At 48.4% G+C, this 26,763-nt stretch overlaps 1 protein-coding gene and 1 long non-coding RNA gene across 5 annotated transcripts in view; one reads left to right on the top strand and one right to left on the bottom strand.

Moving 5' to 3' along the window:
- The window catches only part of LOC118378351 (TOX high mobility group box family member 2-like), a 278,978-nt gene that overhangs the window by 74,942 nt on the left and 177,273 nt on the right, over window positions 1-26,763 (bottom strand). The gene's annotated exons all lie outside the window — the stretch shown is intronic.
- LOC127910386 (uncharacterized) lies at window positions 4,199-8,581 on the top strand. 2 transcript variants are annotated; one of them, XR_008074635.1, is made up of 4 exons: window positions 4,199-4,417; window positions 4,475-4,899; window positions 4,935-5,074; window positions 8,533-8,581. It is a non-coding gene; the product is annotated as an uncharacterized LOC127910386 (long non-coding RNA). The 2 variants fall into 2 exon arrangements; XR_008074636.1 differs by lacking the exon at window positions 8,533-8,581 and adding an exon at window positions 8,242-8,301.

Raw genomic sequence — 26,763 nt, 5'->3', positions numbered from 1 at the left:
AGCGAACAACTTCAGATCCCTCCAACTGAACGCTAATCAAAGATGAACATACTGTACTTTGTTCACTCCCTTTGGCTGAGAAATGGCGAAAGCGCTTCAAATGAGCGTTATCAGAAAATAATTCAGCGAAGCTGATCATGTCTCGCGATGACATTGGAACGAAAGCATGCGGAATTCATATCCAATGTGTCCACACATTCCAAGTGTCTCTTTTATCATTCTGTCATCCCTGAGTGTCAAAGTTCTGGGGAGAGATTTTTTTTAAACCATGTGGATGTTTTTCAGTCAGGACCTGTACAGTGTACACAAACCTGGCACTCCATATAGAAGCATGGAATTAGCTTTGAGTTGAGAGCAGCTGAGTTTGTCTCACCAGCGCTGATTTAAACACACCTGAGCCGCCCTGAGTAGGAGTGTAAGCCACTAAGTCTCTCTTTGAAGATATGCTGAGACAGAGTCACTAATAAGGCAATGATAGGTGCAAGCACATTTCCCAAGCTTGGCTGCACTACAACAGCAATGTTTCGTTGAATAGAATAGGAACAAATTGGAGTGCTTCAGGTACCATAAAAAAGAGGGTTGATATTCTACCACATATGACTGAATAGTGACTACTAACCACCAACTACCTTGAAAATGGTGAGCTGCAGATGTGAAATGTCGTAGTGTCCCCTTCGGCATCTTCCACCGTTGTTTTCCTCATTATTGGTAATGTCAGCGGGACCCTTTTCTCTCTCTCTTTCAAAGCACCTCATCACATGACTGTCTTCCACCTTTACAAAGGGAGAGCATCTGAGCAAACGTCTCGTCTGACATGCCAGGAGCTGCGGGGACACATGCTACCGCCTATAAGACTGAGCCTGTGTTCCAAATGGCACCTGTTTTCGCTCCGCGGCACACCGTGCACTAGTGCCACGGGGCTCTGGTCTACAGTAGTACATGTAGGGAATAGGGTGTGATTTGGGACGCAGACTCGGAGCAGCTCTGCTTCTTCTAACGAGAGTCTCAACTAACAGTCAAATAAGTCCCCCACCCCCTTTTCTCACACACACACACACACACACACACACACACACACACACACACACACACACACACACACACACACACACACACACACACACACACACACACACACACACACACACACACACACACACACACACACACACACACACACAGGGGGGAGGGAGTCACAGCAACAATTAAGTTAACCAGGAGGTGATTTGCGAGAGTGTTAACTCCTCACACACTGTCTTCACTTGTTGTTGACAGGCACCTTCTTCACCTGCTGCAACTGTGGACCTCCAAAGAGCCAGCTGCAGAAATGCCATACCGATGAGTAGCTGACATACTGTATGTCTGAATAGGCTCATCTGACAGGGCAATGTCAATGGCATAGCTGAGATAGTGTTACCATTTTGGATCTGCCCACTATTACAGTTGCACATCCTATTATCCAAAGTAGTACTACAAACGGGAGGGGACATTAGTCACTGGAGGAGACATTAGGAAGTGGGCGAAGCTGCGATCATGTGGGATCTTCTCCAATAGCCAACAGGGGTGAATATTCCTCCAAACGAAACAGAATGAGCTGATAGATGGTGAAGATATGGCACCGAGCAATATGGACACGATTTCATGGGATGATAAGTTGCAGCAGGGGCCTGTGGCTGAATGTAATGTGAAATATGAAATCCTTTATCTGTGGAACTGCATCGCAGGACTGGGTCCATCTTCTGCTGCAGCTGAGTCTTCGTAGCTAGCACACAACGTTCTGAGAACCATATGTTTGTTAGAACTTGGTGAGAGTGTGGTTGTCCTATGGTCATTTTGCATACAACCTTCCCACAACGTTCTGGGAATGGTGCAGGATAGTTGCTTGGCTTTGAAACATTCTCACCTCATTTAAGGAACTTGACAAAATCATGTTATTTTCTTGCTTTTTCATTAATTTAACAGAACGTTTCCTAAAAGTTCAAACGTGGTTACGTTTCATTTCAATTTTGGTAATGTTCTAGGAATGTTCTCTAACTGGTTTGACGTTGGGAAGGTTCTCAAATAGTTCAGAGAGAACATTAAGAGGGAGGGGGGGATTTTAGTACATCAGCATAACGTTTCCTACAGGTTCTCTCGTGGTTCTTTTTAAAGACATGTTCTAAAATTGTTCAGAGAACGTCAAGAAAACTTTCCATAAAAACCACAAGAAAACATAAGTAACGTTCAGAGAATGTTATAAGAACATTATATAAAAACATATACATTCTGTTCTCAGCATCAACAAAACTCTCTCTATCCTTTCTTGTTAAGTGTGTTCTGGTGTGTTGGCAGCACCCACTAATTGGCCACACCTGAACTTAATGAACGCTTGTTTCCTTTGAAATGTGCAAGCATTTTGCTGCACCCGCAATAACATCTGCTAAACACGTGTATGTGACCAATAACATCTGCTAAACACGTGTATGTGACCAATACGATTTCATTTGATCTGATTTGAAATGTGGGCTGTTTGAAAATAAAAAAATGAACAGCTTTGTATGTGGGGGGCTCCCGAGTGGCACAGCGGTCTAAGGCACTGCATCTCAGTGCTAGAGGCGTCACTACAGACACCCTGGTTCAAATCCAGGCTGTATCACAACCGGCCATGATTGGGAGTAGCATATGGCGGTGCACAATTGGCCCAGCGTCAACCAGGTTTGGCCGGTGTAGGCCGTCATTGTAAATAAGAATTTGTTCTTAACTGACTTGCCTAGTTAAATAAAAAAAAGAATGGCATGGCTTGTGAGCTCCATTCTGGTGGCACAGTGGACTAATTCCATTGAAAGAGAACAGAAGATTATAGAATCAAATCTCATAATTGTGTTTGTATGATTCATCCCTAAGGAAATACATTTAATTTGTCCTATCTGCGCTTTGAGTTCCAAAAATGTTAACCCAAAATAAGTCAGAGGTTTTATTTAAACATTCAGTGAAAGTTTCAAAAACCTCCAGATAACTTAGAATTTACGTTCTCAGAACGTTAATAAAACCTCCCAGGAAACTTTCAGGGAACCATTAGTAAAACGTTCTCAGAACCTCCATGCAAAATCTACATTCCCAGAATAGGCTAAATGTTCACTTCTGTTCTTAGAACGTTTAAAAAACGTTCAATTTTACCGGTTCAGGAAACTTAAGGCTTCATTCCCAGAACCAATGGAAAACCAAAAACTGACATTGCCACAACTTCCAAGGAACCAAATGTGCTAGCTGGGTTGTTTGGTGTCATCATTGTCTTGCATCCCAAAATGGCACCCTATTCCCTATTTAGTGCACTACATTTGACCAGGGCCCATAGGAGTTACTGTACAGGGAATGGGGTACAATTTACCACACATTGTTGTTGTTTTTTGCCCAATGAGGCTTTAATGCCTCCCAAATGGTCAACTCGGGTGATGGGCAAAAACATGATGATATGTCAACACTCTATCTAGCTGCACTTAGGAATTGAAAGCTTTCTATGAGTTCTCATAATTTGTTTGGAGATGTGTTTTTACTTCCACTCTGTTGCATTGACCTTTCCTGACCATACTGATATGATACAGTGAAATGAGTGGGCTGTAGGTAGGCACTCAGACCACAGACAGAGTGGCATACGATGAAACAACCAATGGAAATGTAATTGAAATGAAACAATGAACACAATAGATTAATTGAAATCAACCTATTGAAAAAAATGATATTATGTATGAACACTCTTATGTGTCTGTAATGCAATGGATCTGGCTCGTGTTATAACATGCTTATACATGCAATCCTACACTATTTTCGAGGGTGTGCATGATTGAGTCTATTGACGTACCCGTGACTCAGTCTAAGTAACATAATACAAAAATCTGTCAGTTTAAGCTAGAGATGGGCTGTGTCTCAATCCACTGCATTCGCATCTGTGGTGGAAGGTGGCTGAGCTACAGCGATGTTTGTCAGACCAGGAGACATCCCATCTGTGGTGGAAGGTGGCTGAGCTACAGCGGTGTTTGTCAGACCATGAGACATCCCACCTGTGGTGGAAGGTGGCTGAGCTACAGCGGTGTTTGTCAGACCATGAGACATCCCATCTGTGGTGGAAGGTGGACATCAGACCATGAGACATCCCATCTGGTGGAAGGTGGAAGCGGTGTTTGTCAGTGAGACATCCCACCTGTGGTGGAAGGTGGCTGAGCTACAGCGGTGTTTGTCAGACCATGAGACATCCCATCTGTGGTGGAAGGTGGCTGAGCTACAGCGGTGTTTGTCAGACCATGAGACATACCATCTGTGGTGGAAGGTGGCTGAGCTACAGCGGTGTTTGTCAGACCATGAGACATCCCATCTGTGGTGGAAGGTGGCTGAGCTACAGCGGTGTTTGTCAGACCATGAGACATACCATCTGTGGTGGAAGGTGGCTGAGCTACAGCGGTGTTTGTCAGACCATGAGACACCCCATCTGTGGTGGAAGGTGGCTGAGCTACAGCGGTGTTTGTCAGACCATGAGACATACCATCTGTGGTGGAAGGTGGCTGAGCTACAGCGGTGTTTGTCAGATCAAGAGACGAAAATCGGTTTTCTCACGAAAACGTCTGTAGCATCTGAATGGTTTAGCCTAGAAACTAATATGATGATGTTGTCCATTTTGCGTAATGCCGATGTACCAACGTCTGTCTGTAGCGACCGAACTGTTTGGGCTACAAACGAATAAAAAGTCAGATTCTCACAAACACGATGGTGTTCTCCATTTTGCTTTACGGCCCCTACAAGTGTCACGGGACTCGTCTGAAGGTAACCCCTACAAGTGTCACGGGACTCGTCTGAAGGTAACCCCTACAAGCGTCACGGGACTCGTCTGAAGGTAACCCCTACAAGTGTCACGGGACTCGTCTGAAGGTAACCCCTACAAGCGTCACGGGACTCGTCTGAAGGTAACCCCTACAAGTGTCACGGGACTCGTCTGAAGGTAACCCCTACAAGTGTCACGGGACTCGTCTGAAGGTAACCCCTACAAGTGTCACGGGACTCGTCTGAAGGTAACCCCTACAAGTGTCACGGGACTCGTCTGAAGGTAACCCCTACAAGTGTCACGGTAACCCCTACAAGTGTCACGGGACTCGTCTTAAGGTAACCCCTACAACTATGTGTCTGTCTATCCCTGTTCTCTCCTCTCTGCACAGACCATACAAACGCTCCACACCCTAATCTGGTGGTCCCAGCGCGCACGACCCACGTGGAGTTCCAGGTCTCCGGTAGCCTCTGGAACTGCCGATCTGCAGCCAACAAGGCAGAGTTCATCTCAGCCTATGCCTCCCTCCAGTCCCTCGACTTCTTGGCACTGACGGAAACATGGATCACCACAGATAACACTGCTACTCCTACTGCTCTCTCCTCGTCCGCCCACGTGTTCTCGCACACCCCGAGAGCTTCTGGTCAGCGGGGTGGTGGCACCGGGATCCTCATCTCTCCCAAGTGGTCATTCTCTCTTTCTCACCTTACCCATCTGTCTATCGCCTCCTTTGAATTCCATGCTGTCACAGTTACCAGCCCTTTCAAGCTTAACATCCTTATCATTCATCGCCCTCCAGGTTCCCTCGGAGAGTTCATCAATGAGCTTGATGCCTTGATAAGCTCCTTTCCTGAGGATGGCTCACCTCTCACAGTTCTGGGTGACTTTAACCTCCCCACGTCTACCTTTGACTCATTCCTCTCTGCCTCCTTCTTTCCACTCCTCTCCTATTTTGACCTCACCCTCTCACCTTCCCCCCCCCCTACTCACAAGGCAGGCAATACGCTCGACCTCATCTTTACTAGATGCTGTTCTTCCACTAACCTCATTGCAACTCCCCTCCAAGTCTCCGACCACTACCTTGTATCCTTTTCCCTCTCGCTCTCATCCAACACTTCCCACACTGCCCCTACTCGGATGGTATCGCGCCGTCCCAACCTTCGCTCTCTCTCCCCCGCTACTCTCTCCTCTTCCATCCTATCATCTCTTCCCTCTGCTCAAACCTTCTCCAACCTATCTCCTGATTCTGCCTCCTCAACCCTCCTCTCCTCCCTTTCTGCATCCTTTGACTCTCTATGTCCCCTATCCTCCAGGCCGGCTCGGTCTCCCCTCCCGCTCCGTGGCTCGACGACTCATTGCGAGCTCACAGAACAGGGCTCCGGGCAGCCGAGCGGAAATGGAGGAAAACTCGCCTCCCTGCGGACCTGGCATCCTTTCACTCCCTCCTCTCTACATTTTCCTCCTCTGTCTCTGCTGCTAAAGCCACTTTCTACCACTCTAAATTCCAAGCATCTGCCTCTAACCCTAGGAAGCTCTTTGCCACCTTCTCCTCCCTCCTGAATCCTCCTCCCCTCCCCCCTCCTCCCTCTCTGCAGATGACTTCGTCAACCATTTTGAAAAGAAGGTCGACGACATCCGATCCTCGTTTGCTAAGTCAAACGACACCACTGGTTCTGCTCACACTGCCCTACCCTGTGCTCTGACCGCTTTCTCCCTCTCTCTCCAGATGAAATCTTGCGTCTTGTGACGGCCGGCCGCCCAACAACCTGCCCGCTTGACCCTATCCCCTCCTCTCTTCTCCAGACCATTTCCGGAGACCTTCTCCCTTACCTCACCTCGCTCATCAACTCATCCCTGACCGCTGGCTACGTCCCTTCCGTCTTCAAGAGAGCGAGAGTTGCACCCCTTCTGAAAAAACCTACACTCGATCCCTCCGATGTCAACAACTACAGACCAGTATCCCTTCTTTCTTTTCTCTCCAAAACTCTTGAACGTGCCGTCCTTGGCCAGCTCTCCCGCTATCTCTCTCAGAATGACCTTCTTGATCCAAATCAGTCAGGCTTCAAGACTAGTCATTCAACTGAGACTGCTCTTCTCTGTATCACGGAGGCGCTCCGCACTGCTAAAGCTAACTCTCTCTCCTCTGCTCTCATCCTTCTAGACCTATCGGCTGCCTTCGATACTGTGAACCATCAGATCCTCCTCTCCACCCTCTCCGAGTTGGGCATCTCCGGCGCGGCCCACGCTTGATTGCGTCCTACCTGACAGGTCGCTCCTACCAGGTGGCGTGGCGAGAATCTGTCTCCTCACCACGCGCTCTCACCACTGGTGTCCCCAGGGCTCTGTTCTAGGCCCTCTCCTATTCTCGCTATACACCAAGTCACTTGGCTCTGTCATAACCTCACATGGTCTCTCCTATCATTGCTATGCAGACGACACACAATTAATCTTCTCCTTTCCCCTTCTGATGACCAGGTGGCGAATCGCATCTCTGCATGTCTGGCAGACATATCAGTGTGGATGACGGTTCACCACCTCAAGCTGAACCTCGGCAAGACGGAGCTGCTCTTCCTCCCGGGGAAGGACTGCCCGTTCCATGATCTCGCCATCACGGTTGACAACTCCATTGTGTCCTCCTCCCAGAGCGCTAAGAACCATGGCGTGATCCTGGACAACACCCTGTCGTTCTCAACTAACATCAAGGCGGTGGCCCGTTCCTGTAGGTTCATGCTCTACAACATCCGCAGAGTACGACCCTGCCTCACACAGGAAGCGGCGCAGGTCCTAATCCAGGCACTTGTCATCTCCCGTCTGGATTACTGCAACTCGCTGTTGGCTGGGCTCCCTGCCTGTGCCATTAAACCCCTACAACTCATCCAGAACGCCGCAGCCCGTCTGGTGTTCAACCTTCCCAAGTTCTCTCACGTCACCCCGCTCCTCCGCTCTCTCCACTGGCTTCCAGTTGAAGCTCACATCCGCTACAAGACCATGGTGCTTGCCTACGGAGCTGTGAGGGGAACGGCACCTCAGTACCTCCAGGCTCTGATCAGGCCCTACACCCAAACAAGGGCACTGCGTTCATCCACCTCTGGCCTGCTCGCCTCCCTACCACTGAGGAAGTACAGTTCCCGCTCAGCCCAGTCAAAACTGTTCGCTGCTCTGGCCCCCCAATGGTGGAACAAACTCCCTCACGACGCCAGGACAGCGGAGTCAATCACCACCTTCCGGAGACACCTGAAACCCCACCTCTTTAAGGAATACCTAGGATAGGATAAGTAATCCTTCTCACCCCCACCCCCTAAAAGATTTAGATGCACTATTGTAAAGTGGCTGTTTCACTGGATGTCATAAGGTGAATGCACCAATTTGTAAGTCGCTCTGGATAAGAGCGTCTGCTAAATGACTTAAATGTAAATGTAATGTAAATGTGTCACGGGACTCGTCTGAAGGTAACCCCTACAAGTGTCACGGGACTCGTCTGAAGGTAACCCCTACAAGTGTCACGGGACTGAAGGTAACCCCTACAAGTGTCACGGGTCTGCCTGAAGGTAACCCCTACAAGTGTCACGGGAGTGTCACAGGACTCGTCTGAAGGTAACCCCTACAAGTGTCACGGGACTACAAGTGTCACGGGACTGTCTGAAGGTAACCCTACAAGTGTGTCACGGGACTCACGGGACTCGTCTGAAGGTAACGGGACCCTGAAGGTAACCTACAAGTGTCACGGGACTCGTCTGAAGGTAACCCCTACAAGTGTCACGGGACTCGTCTGAAGGTAACCCCTACAAGTCACGGGTCACTGGGACTCTACAAGTGTCACTGAAGGTAACCCCTACAAGTGTCTTTTTTTTTTTTTACCTACGACTCGTAACCCGTCTGTTAAATATGTGTCCAAAAAAACGTCTTCCTGATGTCCTGGACACTTCAAAACCTTTTGCCTTATGATATATTTTTTGACTGTCTTTTTTAACCATTTATGAATGTGTTACTCAATGCAATTCTAAGGTAACCTAAATGATCCATGGTATGACCATTTTAAAACAATTCCATATGTTAGCTTAGGCTTTTGTCACGCCCTGGTCGAAGTATTTTGTGTTTATCTTCATGTATTGGGTCAGGCCAGGGTGTGGTGTGTTTTGACTTGGGGTTTTGGTGTGTATGTATTGGGATTGTCTGAAGGTAACATATTTAGGCAGCCATATTTTTTAGTTTGTCGTGGGTGATTGTAAGTGTCTTGTTCCTGGGACTCGTCTGAAGGTAACCCATAAACATGGATCGCAATCTACACGCTGCAGTGTCACGAATCACCCACCGTAAACGGACCAAAGCGTGTCAACAGGCAGGAGCAAGGTGGATTTCTGGACATGGGAGGAAATCCGGACGGGAGAGGGGCTAAACCAGGGAGTGTAGCCGCCAAAAGGTGGAACAGGTGGAGCAGCGAGGAGAGCAGAGTCAGCCGGAGAGAGGAGCCGGCGATATGAGGGAACACGGTTGGCAAGAAAGCCTGAGAGTCAGCCCCAAAAATGTATTGGGGGGCTCAGGGAGAGTGTGGCAGAGTCAGGAGTCAGACCTGAGCCAACTCTCCCTGTTTATCGTGAGGAGCCAAGGAGGAGACCAGAACCAGAGCCGGTGTTGGAGGTGAGCGAAGCAGAGACCGTGAAGGAGTTAATGGGGAAATTGGAGGAGAGAGAAATGAGGGAGTTGCTGTGTTGGTGCTTTTTGCATGGAATTCGCCCGACGGAACGGGTTTGATGGCACCTGGGTCAGCGCTCCATACTCGTCCTGAGGTGCGTGTTAGTCGGCTGGTGAAGTTGGTGCCAGCCTCACGCATCAGGCCTCCTGTGCACATCTCCTTGCACGTCCTGTGCCAACACTGCTCTCAAGCTCTCCAGTACGCCTTCACGGTCTAGCCCATCCTGTGCCACCTCCACACTCCAGCCCTCCGGTAGCAGCTCCCCGCACCAGGCTTCCTGTGCGTGTCCTCGGCCCAGTACCACCAGTGCCAGCACCACGCATCAGGAGCCTCCCGCCTGTTCAGCGCTATCAGAGCCTTTCTCCTCTCCTGCGCTACCGGAGTCTCCCGCCTGTTCAGCGCAGCGAGAGCCTTCTTCCTCTACAGCGCTGCTGGAGTTTCCTGTCTGTTCAGCGCAGCCAGAGATGTCAGTCTGCATGAAGCAGCCAGAGCTGTCAGTCTGCAAGGAGCTGTCAGTCTGCAAGGAGCTGCCAGTCTGCAAGGAGCTGTCAGTCTGCAAGGAGCTGTCAGTCTGCAAGGGGCTGCCAGTCTGCAAGGGGCTGCCAGTCTGCAAGGAGCTGTCAGTCTGCAAGGAGCTGTCAGTCTGCAAGGAGCTGTCAGTCTGTAAGGAGCTGTCAGTCTGCAAGGAGCTGCCAGTCTGTAAGAAGCCGCCAGAGCTGTCAGCCCACATGGAGCAGCCAGAGGTGTCAGTCTGCATGGATCAGCCAGAGATGTCAGTCTGCATGGAGCAGCCAGAGCTGTCAGTCTGCATGAAGCAGCCAGAGCTGTCAGTCTGCATGTTGCAGCCAGAGCTGTCAGTCTGCAGGGAGCTGTCAGTCTGCAAGGAGCTGTCAGTCTGCAAGGAGCTGTCAGTCTGCAAGGAGCTGCCAGTCTGCAAGGAGCTGTCAGTCTGCAAGGAGCTGTCAGTCTGTAAGGAGCTGTCAGTCTGCAAGGAGCTGCCAGTCTGTAGGAAGCCGCCAGAGCTGTCAGCCCACATGGAGCAGCCAGAGATGTCAGTCTGCATGATTCAGCCAGAGATGTCAGTCTGCATGGAGCAGCCAGAGATGTCAGTCTGCATGACGCAGCCAGAGCTATCAGTCTGCATGGATCAGCCAGAGATGTCAGTCTGCATGGAGCAGCCAGAGCTGTCAGTCTGCATGAAGCAGCCAGAGCTGTCAGTCTGCATGAAGCAGCCAGAGCTGTCAGTCTGCAAGGAGCTGTCAGTCTGCAAGGAGCTGTCAGTCCTGTAAGGAGCTGTCAGTTTGCAAGGAGCTGCCAGTCTGTTAGAAGCCGCCAGAGCTGTCAGCCCACATGGAGCAGCCAGAGATGTCAGTCTGCATGGAGCAGACAGAGCTGTCAGTCTGCATGAAGCAGCCAGAGCTATCAGTCTGCATGGATCAGCCAGAGATGTCAGTCTGCATGGAGCAGCCAGAGCTGTCAGTCTGTATGAAGCAGCCAGAGCTGTCAGTCTGCATGAAGCAGCCAGAGATGTCAGTCTGCAAGGAGCTGTCAGTCTGCAAGGAGCTGTCAGTCCTGTAAGGAGCTGTCAGTTTGCAAGGAGCTGCCAGTCTGTAAGAAGCCACCAGAGCTGTCAGCCCACATGGAGCAGCCAGAGCCGCCAGTCAGCGTGGAGCAGCCAGAGCCGCCAGTCAGCGTGGAGCAGCCAGAGCCGACAGTCAGCATGGAGCAGCCAGATCTTTCAGTCTGCCCAGCACCACCAGTGACGCCAGTCTGCCCAGCGCCGCCAGTCTGCCCAGCACCGCCAGTCTGCCCAGCGCCGCCAGTATGCCCAGCGCTGCCAGTCTGCCCAGCGCCACCAGTGCAGCCAGTCTGCCCAGCGCCGCCCGCGCCGCCAGTCTGCCCTGTGCCGCCAGTCTGCCCAGCGCCGCCCGCGCCGCCAGTCTGCCCAGCGCCGCCAGTGTCCCCAGTCTGCCCAGCGCCGCCAGAGCCCCCAGTCTGCCCAGCGCCGCCAGTCTGCCCAGCGCCGCCAGTGCCCCCCGTCTGCCCAGCGCCGCCAGTGCCCCCAGTCTGCCCAGCGCCGCCAGTCTGCCCAGCGCCGCCAGTGCCCCCAGTCTGCCCAGCGCCGCCAGTCTGCCCAGCGCCACCAGTCTGCCCAGCGCCGCCAGTACCGCCAGTCTGCCCAGCGCCGCCAGAACTGCCAGTCGGCCAGGATCTGCCAGTCGGCCAGGATCTGCCAGTCAACCAGGATCTGCCAGTTGGCCAGGATCCGCCAGTCTGCCAGGATCCGCCAGATCTGCCAGTCAGCCAGGATCCGCCAGTCAGCCAGGATCTACCAGTCAGCCAGGATCCGCCAGTCAGCCAGAATCTTCCAGATCTGCCAGTCAACCAGAATCTTCCAGATCTGCCAGTCAACCAGACTCTTCCAGATCTGCCAGAACTGCCAGTTGGCCAGGATCTGCCAGTCGGCCAGGATCCGTCAGTCAGCCAGAATCCACCAGATCCGCCAGTCAGCCAGAATCTGCTGAGACCACCAGTCAGCCAGGATCTGGTAGATCTATCTACCTGCCTGAGCTTCCTCTCACTCCTGAGCTTCCTCTTACTCCTGAGCTTCCTCTCACTCCTGAGCTTCCTCTCACTCCTGAGCTTCCTCTAACTCCTGAGCTTTCTCTCACTCCCGAGCTTTCTCTCAGTCCCGAGCTGCCTCAGTCCCGAGCTGTCCTTCAGTCCCAATCTGCTCCTCAGTCCAGTGGGGTTCTGGGTGAGGACTACTAGGCCATGGTCGGCGGCGAGGGTGGACTATCCAGGGACGCAAGGAGTGGGGACTAAGACATTAACTGAGTGGGGTCCACGTCCCGCGCCGGAGCCGCCACCATGGACAGACGCCCACCCAGACCCTCCCTATTGTTTTGAGGTGCGTTCGGGAGTCCGCACCTTAGGGGGGGGGGTTCTGTCACGCCCTGGTCAAAGTATTTTGTGTTTATCTTCATGTATTGGGTCAGGCCAGGGTGTGGCATGGGGTTTTTGTATTGTGGTGTGTTTTGTCTTGGGGTTTTGGTGTGTATGTATTGGGATTGTAGCTAGTGGGGTGATCTAGCAAAGTCTATGGCTGTCTGGAGTGGTTCTCAATCAGAGGCAGGTGTTTATCATTGTCTCTGAATGGGAACCATATTTAGGCAGCCATATTCTTTGAGTTTGTCGTGGGCGATTGTACTTAGTGTCCTTGTTCCTGTCTGTGTTAGTTTTCACTAGTATAGGCTGTTTCGGTTTTCGTTACGTTCTTTGTTTTTGTAGTGTTTGTGTTTTAGATTCGTGTTACGTTTTTTTGTTCATTAAACATGGATCGCAATCTACACGCTGCAGTTTGGTCCGACTCTCCTTCACCACACCTAGAAAACCGTTACACTTTTAGAGGTTAAGAAACATAAAATGTATCCCATACCTTATCCCTTGATTAGCTTAATTAATCTTAAAGCTAATTGACTTTATCATAAATAAGAAGTCCTATTTGACACAATGAAATTGGAAATAACTTTCTATTTCACTCAAATATTTCTTCACAATATACAACTACAGTTTCATATCACATTTCCAGAGAAATAAGGCACCTTTTCCCAGGAGATGATAAAATAATTGAATTTTTCCTTATCGGTCATCTATTTTTCCACCAGAATGCTATTACTTGACTGCTGGCGGTTGCTTAGCAACAGGAAATATTAATAGGACCTTTTATTAGCCAAGCTTTACCAGTGGAGTACTAAAATGAGGAAGTGGAAAACATGAATGTGTTACATAAATCTTTAGACCTTTCAGGGTTTGCACAAGTCTCTGTTTGTCCAATGATTTATTACGACAATGCTTCATTTATGGAAAAAGGGCCTGTGAAATAAGAAAATGGAACATTAGCCTGAAGGACTATTTGAAAATAAATAATCGCAAAAGGTGAAAAGAAAATCTGTTTAAGAAGCAGGTCTCTCTCTCTCTCTCTCTCTCTCTCTCTCTCTCTCTCTCTCTCTCTCTCTCTCTCTCTCTCTCTCTCCTCTCTCTTTCGCTCAGGTTTCACAGGGCAAACATGTTTTTCCCCATTTGTTTTGGAGGCATTGATCATCTGTCCGAGCCTATTGTAATATTTCATACAATATGTGAGATACATCCTTTGTCATGCGTGTCGAACATTGATAAAAAACTAAACTAAAGAAATTGATCTATCATTTCCCTAGAGACGCTATAATACTTTTAACCAATCACTGAGAATGAAGGTCTCTAGATAGAGAAATGGGTTTTATACCATTAACCCATAATGTATTCTATTTGAATAAAGAGGGTAGAACAGAGTAGCAATCCCTTTGCAGAAAATCTATAGCAGGCTAGTACTACCTGGTAAACACGATAGAAGTTATTGATGGAAATCTAAAACCTCCCGGGTGGCGCAGTGGTCTTGGGCATCGCAGCGCTAGGCTCTGTCTCAGTGGTCTAGGGCATCGCAGCGCTAGGCTCTGTCTCAGTGGTCTAGGGCATCGCAGCGCTAGGCTCTGTCTCAGTGGTCTAGGGCATCGCAGCGCTAGGCTCTGTCTCAGTGGTCTAGGGCATCGCAGCGCTAGGCTCTGTCTCAGTGGTCTTGGGCATCGCAGCGCTAGGCTCTGTCTCAGTGGTCTAGGGCATCGCAGCGCTAGGCTCTGTCTCAGTGGTCTAGGGCATCGCAGCGCTAGGCTCTGTCTCAGTGGTCTAGGGCATCGCAGCGCTAGGCTCTGTCTCAGTGGTCTAGGGCATCGCAGCGCTAGGCTCTGTCTCAGTGGTGGTCTAGGCTCTGTCTCAGTGGTCTAGGGCATCGCAGCGCTAGGCTCTGTCTCAGTGGTCTAGGGGCAGGCTCTGTCTCAGTGGCAGCGCTAGGCTCTGTCTCAGTGGTCTAGGGCACGCAGCGCTAGGGCAGTGGTCTAGGGCAGCGCTAGGCTCTGTCTCAGTGGTCTAGGGTGGGCAGGCTCTGTCTCAGTGGTCTAGGGCATCGGCTAGGCTCTGTCTCAGTGGTCTAGGGCATCGCAGCGCTAGGCTCTGTCTCAGTGGTCTAGGGCATCACAGCTGCAGTAGGCTCTGCTCTCTCAGTGGTCTAGGGCATCGCAGCGCTAGGCTCTGACTCAGTGGTCTAGGGCATCACAGCGCTAGGCTCTGTCTCAGTGGTCTAGGGCATCGCAGCGCTAGGCTCTGTCTCAGTGGTCTAGGGCATCGCAGCGCTAGGCTTTGTCTCAGTGGTCTAGGGCATCGCAGCGCTAGCTGTGCCACCAGAGACTCTGGGATCGCACCCAGGCTCTGTCGCAGCAGGCCGCGACTGGGAGGTCTGTGGGGCGATGCACAATTGGCCTAGCGCCTTCCGGGTTAGGGAGGGTTTGGTCGGTAGGGATATCCTTGTCTCATTCTGCACCAGCAACCCTTATGGCGGGCTGGGCGCATTGCGCGCTAACCAAGGTCGCCAGGTGCACGATGTTTCCTCCGACACATTGGTGTGGCTGGCTTCCGGGTTGGATGCGCGCTGTGTTAAAAAGCAGTGCGGCTTGGTTGGGTTGTGTTTCGGAGGACGCATGACTTTCGACCTTCGTCTCTCCCGAGCCCCTACGGGAATTGTAGCGATGAGACAAGATAGTAATTACTAACAATTGGATACCATGAAATTGGGGAGGAAAAAGGGGGGTAAAATTGAAAAAAAAAGAGTTATTGACGGAAATCTAAAACCTAACTATGTGATTGTACTATGGACTTTTTAACAGACACTTAAGACCTCTTTGTATTTACCAGATGGATCAATGACTTGAAATTCATGAGTTCAATTAAATTAAATAGTTCAATTGAAGTAGATTGGGTAAGAAATCATCTTGCCTTGAAAAATAATACATTTGATCAAACATAATTTGAAACTACAATAGAAAAATCAATGTACAGCAAGTAGCCATGGTCTATTTGTTATTTTAACAATGCACATAATAAATGTCAAATGCATTATCCATTTGCTAATCTACATTGCATCATCAGTCGCTCCTGAGCTCTGTCAATCACTCCTGGGCTGCAGTCACCTATCCGGACCCGTTTTACCGCCTACGCGGAGCCCCACCGGGCCTTCACAACTGGACTGCCGACGTTATCAACCCGAAGGAGATCCGGCTGGCTCCTCCGTCGCGACGTTACCTGAACGCCCATCTGCGGCCTGCTAACCGTTAGCTGTCTTACCGGCTGCTCTCAGAATAGACAATCGGACAATTTATTTATTTTTATTATTATTATGTTTCTTCTTGGGCCTCTATAACTATATCTATTGTTTTTATTTTATTTTTGTTGTTGTGTGATTTGGACTAATCCCCTCTACCACACGGAACCCCACTAATCTACTGACGGAACGCAAGAGGTGGCCAACAACTGACCTCCATCCTATGCTAGCTTGCTACCGATGTCCTGGCAAACTGTCTAAATCGCCGTGACTCCCAAACCAACCACCCCACTCACTGGACTCTTTTGATCACTCGACTAAGGATGCCTCTCCTTAATGTCAATATGTCTTGTCCATTGCTGTTCTGGTTAGTGTTTATTGGCTTATTTCACTGTAGCGCCTCTAGTCCTGCTCACTATACCTTATCCAATTTATTAGTTCCACCACCCACACATGCAATGACATCTCCTGGTTTCAATGATGTTTCTAGAGACAATATCTCTCTCTTCATCACTCAATACCGAGGTTTACCTCCACTGTATTCACATCCTACCATACCTTTGTCTGTACATTATACCTTCATGCTATTTTATCGCCCCCAGAAACCTCCTTTTACTCTCTGTTCCAGACGTTCTAGACGACCAATTCTTATTGCTTTTAGCCGTACCCTTATTCTTCTCCTCCTATGTTCCTCTGGCGATGTAGAGGTGAATCCAGGCCCTGCAGTGCCTAGCTCCACCCCTATTCCCCAGGCGCTCTCTTTTGATGACTTCTGTAACCGTAATAGCCTTGGTTTCATGCATGTTAACATTAGAAGCCTCCTCCCTAAGTTTGTTCTATTCACTGCTTTAGCACACTCTGCCCACCCGGATGTTCTAGCTGTGTCTGAATCCTGGCTTAGGAAGACCACCAAAAATTCTGAAATTTTAATTCCGAACTACAACATTTTCAGACAAGATAGAACTGCCAAAGGGGGCGGTGTTGCAATCTACTGCAAATATAGCCTGCAGAGTTCTGTCCTACTATCCAGATCTGTACCCAAACAATTTGAACTTCTACTTTTAAAAATCCACCTCTCTAAAAACAAGTCTCTCACCGTTGCCGCCTGCTATAGACCACCCTCTGCCCCCAGCTGTGCTCTGGACACCATATGTGAACTGATTGCCCCCCATCTATCTTCAGAGCTCGTGCTGCTAGGCAACATAAACTGGAACATGCTTAACACCCCAGCCATCCTACAATCTAAACTTGATGCCCTCAATCTCACTCAAATTATCAATGAACATACCAGGTACCCCCCCCAAAGCCTTAAATATGGGCACCCTCATAGATATCATCCTAACCAACTTCCCCTCTAAATACACCTCTGCTGTCTTCAACCAAGATCTCAGCGATCACTGCCTCATTGCCTGCATCCGTAATGGGTCAGCGGTCAAACGACCTCCACTCATCACTGTAAAACGCTCCCTGAAACACTTCAGCGAGCAGGCCTTTCTAATCGACCTGGCCGGGGTATCCTGGAAGGATATTGATCTCATCCCGTCAGTAGAGGATGCCTGGATAATTTTTTAAAAATGCCTTCCTAACGTCCTAACTTAAATAAACATGCCCCATTCAAGAAATTTAGAACCAGGAACAGATATAGCCCTTGGTTCTCCCCAGACCTGACTGCCCTTAACCAACACAAAAACATCCTATGGCGTTCTGCATTAGCATCGAACAGCCCCCGTGATATTTAGCTGTTCAGGGAAGCTCGAAACCGTCATACACAGGCAGTTAGAAAAGCCAAGGCTAGCTTTTTCAAGCAGAAATTTGCTTCCTGCAACACTAACTCAAAAAAGTTCTGGGACACTGTAAAGTCCATGGAGAATAAGAACACCTCCTCCCAGCTGCCCACTGCACTGAAGATAGGAAACACTGTCACCACTGATAAATCCACCATAATTGAGAATTTCAATAAGCATTTTTCTACGGCTGGCCATGCTTTCCACCTGGCTACTCCTACCCCGGTCAACAGCACTGCACCCCCAACAGCAACTCGCCCAAGCCTTCCCCATTTCTCCTTCTCCCAAATCCATTCAGCTGATGTTCTGAAAGAGCTGAAAAATCTGGACCCCTACAAATCAGCCGGGCTAGACAATCTGGACCCTTTCTTTCTAAAATTATCTGCCGAAATTGTTGCCACCCCTATTACTAGCCTGTTCAACCTCTCTTTCGTGTCGTCTGAGATTCCCAAAGATTGGAAAGCAGCTGCGGTCATCCACCTCTTCAAAGGGGGGGACACTCTTGACCCAAACTGCTACAGACCTATATCTATCCTACCATACCTTTCTAAGGTCTTCGAACGCCAAGTCAACAAACAGATTACCGACCATTTCGAATCTCACCATACCTTCTCTGCTATGCAATCTGGTTTCAGAGCTGGTCATGGGTGCACCTCAGCCACGCTCAAGGTCCTAAACGATATCTTAACCGCCATCGATAAGAACATTACTATGCAGCCGTATTCATTGATCTGGCCAAGGCTTTCGACTCTGTCAACCACCACATCCTCATCGGCAGACTCGACAGCCTTGGTTTCTCAAATGATTGCCTCGCCTGGTTCACCAACTACTTCTCTGACAGAGTTCAGTGTGTCAAATTGGAGGGTCTGCTGTCCGGACCTCTGGCAGTCTCTATGGGGGTGCCACAGGGTTCAATTCTTGGACCGACTCTCTTCTCTGTATACATCAACGATGTCGCTCTTCCTGCTGGTGAGTCCCTGATCCACCTCTACGCAGACGACACCATTCTGTATACTTCCGGCCCTTCTTTGGACACTGTGTTAACAACCCTCCAGGCAAGCTTCAATGCCATACAACTCTCCTTCCGTGGCCTCCAATTGCTCTTAAATACAAGTAAAACTAAATGCATGCTCTTCAACCGATCGCTACCTGCACCTACCCGCCTGTCCAACATCACTACTCTGGACGGCTCTGACTTAGAATACGTGAACAACTACAAATACTTAGGTGTCTGGTTAGACTGTAAACTCTCCTTCCAAACCCATATCAAACATCTCCAATCCAAAGTTAAATCTAGAATTGGCTTCCTATTTCGCAACAAAGCATCCTTCACTCATGCTGCCAAACATACCCTTGTAAAACTGACCATCCTACCAATCCTCGACTTTGGCGATGTCATTTACAAAATAGCCTCCAATACCCTACTCAACAAATTGGATGCAGTCTATCACAGTGCAATCCGTTTTGTCACCAAAGCCCCATATACTACCCACCATTGCGACCTGTACGCTCTCGTTGGCTGGCCCTCGCTTCATACTCGTCGCCAAACCCACTGGCTCCATGTCATCTACAAGACCCTGCTAGGTAAAGTCCCCCCTTATCTCAGCTCGCTGGTCACCATAGCATCTCCCACCTGTAGCACACGCTCCAGCAGGTATCTCTCTAGTCACCCCCAAAACCAATTCTTTCTTTGGCCGCCTCTCCTTCCAGTTCTCTGCTGCCAATGACTGGAACGAACTACAAAAATCTCTGAAACTGGAAACACTTATCTCCCTCACTAGCTTTAAGCACCAACTGTCAGAGCATCTTACAGATTACTGCACCTGTACATAGCCCACCTATAATTTAGCCCAAACAACTACCTCTTTCCCAACTGTATTTAATTTATTTATTTATTTTGCTCCTTTCCACCCCATTATTTTTATTTCTACTTTGCACATTCTTCCATTGCAAAACTACCATTCCAGTGTTTTACTTGCTATATTGTATTTACTTTGCCACCATGGCCTTTTTTTGCCTTTACCTCCCTTCTCACCTAATTTGCTCACATTGCATATAGACTTGTTTATATTGTATTATTGACTGTATGTTTGTTTTACTCCATGTGTAACTCTGTGTCGTTGTATCTGTCGAACTGCTTTGCTTTATCTTGGCCAGGTCGCAATTGTAAATGAGGACTTGTTCTCAACTTGCCTACCTGGTTAAATAAAGGTGAAATAAAATAAATAAAATAAATCTCTCCACATTGGCAGGCAATGTGCAAATCTAGTTAAATGACTGAAAGCTGGCATTAGGGAGAACACATTAAGCTGCACCTCTAGTATCTTTTCCTTAATTCATTAGTTTTGTCTGTGACAAGTTAAGTTGACATTGTGGCTCATCTTTCATTCACATACACTCAGAGAACACCTGCCTTAAGCTCCGGAGACCGGAAACCCATCTCGCTGCCACCTTTAACATGACAACCGGGTCAAGATTAATACCGTTCAATTCATCCTTGGAAGAATAGTCAGGAGATTAAAGGATTGTTAATTCAGTCTTGCATTTAAAACGTTGGAACAAAAGCCAATATAAAGCTGCAAGCTGAATATGAGAATCCTTGGCGTCTACCTCTTTGTAATATCGTTAATTAACTTCCATGACAATGGGGGTCAACTAATTGGCCTCCCTCATTGTCCTCATGCATCCTGTAACAGGGTACATGAGCATAGTTTCAAGTCTCAAGTTAAAGTTACGTGCACAAGTACAGTGTAACATATTTTTTTGCGAGCCCTAAACCCAACAAAACATTAATCTATCAATAAACACACAATAAATCAAATTAAGAAATATTAGCATATTAGCATAACAACATGCTAGTAGCGTTAATACCTTGATATTCAAATGAAAGCTAATAACAAAATCCCTTGGTGATCTATGATGATGACTAAGATAAGTAAATGCAAGGTATGAATAAGATACCCAGTCAAAGATTCATGATTCAAGTTGAAGTACTGTTTGTGTTTAGGATGACAGCAATTTCATGATGAAAGGTGGATGAGCATACTATGTTCAGAAAGAACAATTTCTAGAACAAAAACTCAGGGCACCCTTCATATGCAGTATTTCTGGAAATATCCAGGTAACACAGACCAGTAGTAGACTGGCCAGGTGGCACAGACCAGTAGTAGACTGGCCACGTAGTACAGACCAGTAGTAGACTGGCCACGTAGTACAGACCAGTAGTAGACTGGCCACGTAGTACAGACCAGTAGTAGACTGGCCAGGTGGAACACAGAGCAGTAGTATACTGGCCACGTAGTACAGAGCAGTAGTAGACTGGCCACGTAGTACAGACCAGTAGTAGACTGGCCAGGTGGCACAGATCAGTAGTAGACTGGCCAGGTGGCACACAGAGCAGTAGTAGACTGGCCAGGTAGCACACAGAGCAGTAGTAGACTGGCCACGTAGTATAGACCAGTAGTAGACTGGCCAGGTGGCACAGATCAGTAGTAGACTGGCCAGGTGGAACACAGAGCAGTAGTAGACTGGCCACATAGTACAGACCAGTAGTAGACTGGCCACGTAGTACAGACCAGTAGTAGACTGGCCAGGTGGCACAGAGCAGTAGTAGACTGGCCAGGTGGCACAGACCAGTAGTAGACTGGCCAGGTGGAACACAGACCAGTAGTAGACTGGCCAGGTGGCACAGAGCAGTAGTAGACTGGCCAGGTGGCACAGATCAGTAGTAGACTGGCCAGGTGGCACAGACCAGTAGTAGACTGGCCACGTAGTACAGACCAGTAGTACACTGGCCAGGTGGCAGAGACCAGTAGTAGACTGGCCAGGTGGAACAGAGCAGTAGTAGACTGGCCACGTAGGACAGACCAGTAGTACACTGGCCAGGTGGCACAGACCAGTAGTAGACTGGCCAGGTGGAACACAGAGCAGTAGTAGATTGACCAGGTGGCACAGATCAGTAGTAGACTGGCCACGTAGTACAGACCAGTAGTACACTGACCAGGTGGCACAGACCAGTAGTAGACTAGGCCACGCATTACAGACCAGTAATAGACTGGCCAGGTAACGCAGACCAGTAATAGACTGGCCAGGTAACACAGAGAAGTAGTAGACTGGCCAGGTAACGCAGACCAGTAGTAGACTGGACATGTAGTACAGACCAGTAGTAGACTGGCCAGGTGGCACAGACCAGTAGTAGACTAGGCCACGCAGTACAGACCAGTAATAGACTGGCCAGGTAACGCAGACCAGTAATAGACTGGACATGTAGTACAGACCAGTAGTAGACTGGCCAGGTAACACAGACCAGTAATAGACTGGACATGTAGTACAGACCAGTAGTAGACTGGCCAGGTAACACAGACCAGTAGTAGACTGGCCAGGTAGTACAGACCAGTAGTAGACTGGCCAGGTAACACAGACCAGTAGTAGACTGGCCAGGTAGTAGAGACCAGTAGAAGACTGGCCAGGTAGTACAGACCAGTAGTAGACTGGCCAGGTAACACAGACCAGTAGTAGACTGGCCAGTTGGTACAGACCAGTAGTAGACTGGCCAGGTAGTACAGACCAGTAGTAGACTGGCCAGGTAACACAGACCAGTCGTAGACTGGCCAGGTAGTACAGACCAGTAGCAGGACTAATAAACTGGAATACAACTTCGCACTCTGGTCATTAACACATACAGGGCACCTCCAAAGCAAATGCACAAGCCAAGGCAGGGCACAATAAATAACTGTGGGACCCAGTACGTAATCCTAGTCCAGAAACCCTCCACCACGTAATCCTAGTCCAGAAACCCTCCACCACCTAATCCTAGTCCAGAAACCCTCCACCACCTAATCCTAGTCCAGAAACCCTCCACCCCTAATCCTAGTCCAGAAACCCTCCACCACCTAATCCTAGTCCAGAAACCCTCCACCACGTAATCCTAGTCCAGAAACCCTCCACCACCTAATCCTAGTCCAGAAACCCTCCACCACGTAATCCTAGTCCAGAAACCCTCCACCACCTAAAGTCCAGAAACCCTAATCCAGTCCAAAACCCTCCTAACCAGTCCAGAAACCCTCCACCACCTAATCCTAGTCCAGAAACCCTCCACCACCTAATCCTAGTCCAGAAACCCTCCACCACCTAATCCTAGTCCAGAAACCCTCCACCACCTAATCCTAGTCCAGAAACCCTCCACCACCTAATCCTAGTCCAGAAACCCTCCACCACCTAATCCTAGTCCAGAAACCCTCCACCACCTAATCCTAGTCCAGAAACCTTCCACCACCTAATCCTAGTCCAGAAATCCTCCACCACGTAATTCTTGTCCAGAAACCCTCTACCACCGGCCGATGGTTATCTCCCTAAACTGTATGGATAAATTCAGTGCAACCTGAGCGTGGATATTAAATGTCTAATGTGTTTTGGAACTTGTGGAAGATGCTATGACAGTTAACACATTGACAGAGAGAGTGGAGGGCTTGCCAAGTGCATCAGAGAAAAGGCTCTCTGAAAGATATCGGGTTCGTCCAGGACGGGCTCGGGACTGCAACACAATAACCATCAGTTTAGGCCCTTATGAATTGAAAATGCCTCTCAACCAAATCAGGGAAGTACAGTCAAGGATGTGTTTCAGGCCTAATTGTTGGGGGAAGAACAACAGCAGCATAGTTAGTATTTACCTATGCAGATGAGAGGGAGCGTTTTATTGTCTCTCAGCACTCTGTGTTTGTGGCTTGCTGATTGACATGTGTTTTTAAGTGTGTTTGGGTAAGAGGCTGAGCAAAGTTTTGAAAAGAAGCCCAAATCATAAGAAATATGTTTGTGGAGAAGAGGTGTGGGTGTATAGGGATGATGTAAAACTGTACAGTAGATATGCACCTACAGCTAGCATTTAGCATTAGCATTTAGCACACAGGGTGGTCTGGGAGTGTTCAGAAAGAAGAGGCTATCAGCTTTAGTTGATAAATGAATGTGCCCACTCTTATAAGATTTTAGCTAATATTATTAGCTTTTAGCTTATTAGGTTTTCAAGTTCAAGTTAATTTATTTGTCATATACACATGATATACATGGAGAACACAGTGCAACGAAATGCGTACTTGCAGGTTCATCACTAGCTAACAATACCATTAGCTTTCAGCTAATACATGCTAATTCACACCAGCACCATCCACTGATCCTCCACACTAAATGCCATATATCCCACAAGGCAGCTGGGCCTGAAATGTTTAACACTGGGAGCTAATACATATAACATATGCATATAATATAAGATAACATACTAAGCTACAGTATATGCAAAGTATTGTCCTATACACCCAAGTTATGTTCTGCCTTCAAACTACTTATTACTTCTGGTGTTCTGCTAGTTTACTGAATTTGGAATGGCTTGGTTTGAAGCCCATAAGTCTTTCAGTATTTATGTTAGGGCCAAATATGTGAACCTCTTTTCCTGAACTGCATCATTTCTTATACATCTAATACTCAAGTCCTTAAATAAATGTGTTGAAAATTGATGATAAATGCCCATTTAGAATGAGAGCTACTTTCCCTTTCAGCAATATACCTCTCTGTCTGTCTGTCTGTCTTTCTCTCTCGATCTCTCTCTCTCTCTCTCTCTCTCTCTCTCTCTCTCTCTCTCTCTCTCTCTCTCTCTCTCTCTCTCTCTCTCTCTCTCTCTCTCTCTCTCTCTCTCTCTCTCTCTCTCTCTCTCTCTCTCTCTCTCTCTCTCTCTCTCTCTCTCTCTCTCTCTCTCTCTCTCTCTCTCTCTCTCTCTCTCTTTCTTTCTCTCACTCTCTCTCCCCCTTCCCTCTCTCTTATTCTCGCTCCATCCATCCCCATTGCACTATTTTCATTGTCCAGCTCACGTATTGAATCTTTCTGATGAAAACAGATCTCACTGCAGAGCCACAATAGAATGGCTGATGCAGGAAAGATGAAACCTAATGGATTTTTTTTTCAATGTGCTCAAGACTGAATGTAAGGCCTGACCTCCAGATGTACTAGATCCATTTCAAGAGCAGAGATACTGTTTATGGAGAGGAAGAAGTAGAAAAAGAGGCCACAACAACACATTGAGCCGTGTTCCAACACAACATGATACAAATATATACAGTAGAAAAAGATTGTCACAACAACACCAATACAACAACATACACACCGATACAGCAACTCTGATATATATGCCAATATATACACCAACTATATACCAATAGTAAAGGGAGGAGGTGAGGTCCCTGGAACTGTGGTGCCAGGAAAATCACCTCTCACCCAATGTAAATTAAACAAAGGAGCTGATCGTGGACTTCAGGAAACAGCAGAGGGAACACGCCCCCATCCACATCGTCAGGATAGCAGAGGAGAAGATGGAAAGCTTCAAGTTACTCAGCGTACACATCACTGACAAACTGAAATGGTCCACTCACACAGACAGTGTAGTGAAGAAGGCGCAGCGGCACCTCTTCAACCTTAGGCAGGCTGAAGAAATTTGGATTGGCACCTAAAACCCTCACAAACTTTAACAGATGCACAATTGAGAGCATTCTGTTGGGCTGTATCACAATCTGGTACAGAAACTGTATCGCCTGCAAATGCAGGGCTCTCCAGAGGGTGGTGAAGTCTGCCCAACACGTCACCCGGGGCAAACTATCTGCCCTCCAGGACACCTACAGCAGCCGATGTCACAGGAAGGCAAAAAGGACAACAACCACCCGAGCCACTGCCTATTTACCCCGCTATCATCCAGAAGGCGAGGTCAGTACAGGTGCATCAAAGCTGGGACCGAGGCCATCCGACTGTTAAATAGCCATTACTAGCACATTCGAGGCTGCTGCCCTATATACATAGACTTGAAGTCACTGGAGACTTTAATAATTGGAACACTAGTCACTTTAATTGTCACACCCTGATCTGTTTCACGTCTTTATGCTTGTCTCCACCCCCCTCCAGGTGTCGCCAATCTTCCCCATTATCCCCTGTGTCTTTATACCTGTGTTCTCTGTTTGTCTGTTGCCAGTTCATTTTGTTCATGAAGCGTACTAGAGTTCGTTCCCCTGCTCATGCCTGTTTCTTGCTCCTGTATTCTAGTCCTTCCCGGTTTTGACCATTATGCCTGCCCTGAACCTGAGCCTGCCTGCTGTTCTGTACCTTACCTCACCTTACTGGCTTAATGACCCCTGCCTGCCCTAACTCTGAGACTGCCTGCCGTTCTGTACCTTACCTCACCTTACTGGCTTAATGACCCCTGCCTGCCCTGACCCTGAGACTGCCTGCCGTTCTGTACCTTACCTCACCTTACTGTCTTATTGACCCCTGACCCTGAGACTGCCTGCTGCGAGGGCCAGCCGACGAGAGCATACAGGTCTCAGTGGTGGGTGGTAAATGGGGCATTGGTGACAAAATGGATGGCACTGTGATAGACTGCATCCAGGTTGCTGAGCAGAGTGTTGGAGGCTATTTTGTAAATGATATTGCCGAAGTCGAGGATCGGTAGGTTAGTCAGTTTTTGAGGGTATGTTTGGCAGCGTGAATGAAGGAGGCTTTGTTGCGAAATAGGAAGCAGATTCTAGATTTAATTTTGGATTGGAGATGCTTAATATGAGTCTGGAAGGAGAGTTTACAGTCTAACCAGACACCAAGGTATTTGTAGTTGTCCACATATTCTAGGTCAGAACCGTCCAGAGTAGTGATGCTAGTCGGGCGGGCGGGTGCGGGCAGTGATCGGTTGAAGAGCATGCATTTAGTTTTACTAGTGTTTAAAGAGCAGTTGGAGGCCACGGAAGGAGTGTTGTATGGCATTGAAGCTAGTTTGGAGATTTGTTAACACACTGTCCAAAGAAGGGCCAGATGTATACAGAATGGTGTCGTCTGAGTAGAGGTGGATCAGGGAATCACCCGCAGCAAGAACGACATCATTGATATATACAGAGAAAAGAGTCGGCCCGAGAATTTAACCCTGCGACACCCCCATAGAGACTGCCAGAGGTCCGGACAACAGGCCCTCCGATTTGACACACTGAACTCAATCAGAGAAGCAGTTGGAGAACCAGGCGAGGCAGTCATTTGAGAAACCAAGGCTGTTGAGTCTGCCGATAAGCATACGGTGATTGACAGAGTCAAAAGCCTTGGCCAGGTCGATGAAGACGACTGTCTTTTATCGATGGCGGTTATGATATCATTTAGTACCTTGAGCACAGCGGAGAAGGTACGGTGGGATTCTAAATGGTCAGTGATCTGTTTGTTAACTGTGGCTTTCGAAGACTTTGGAAAGGCCGGGCAGGATGGATATAGGTCTGTAACAGTTTGGGTCTAGAGT

Source organism: Oncorhynchus keta, chromosome 21 (genome assembly GCF_023373465.1).
Source record: "Oncorhynchus keta strain PuntledgeMale-10-30-2019 chromosome 21, Oket_V2, whole genome shotgun sequence".
In the NCBI taxonomy this organism is placed as follows: Eukaryota; Metazoa; Chordata; class Actinopteri; order Salmoniformes; family Salmonidae; genus Oncorhynchus; species Oncorhynchus keta.
Note: the sequence above shows the minus strand (reverse complement) of the source record. Positions and strands in the feature narration are given on the sequence as shown.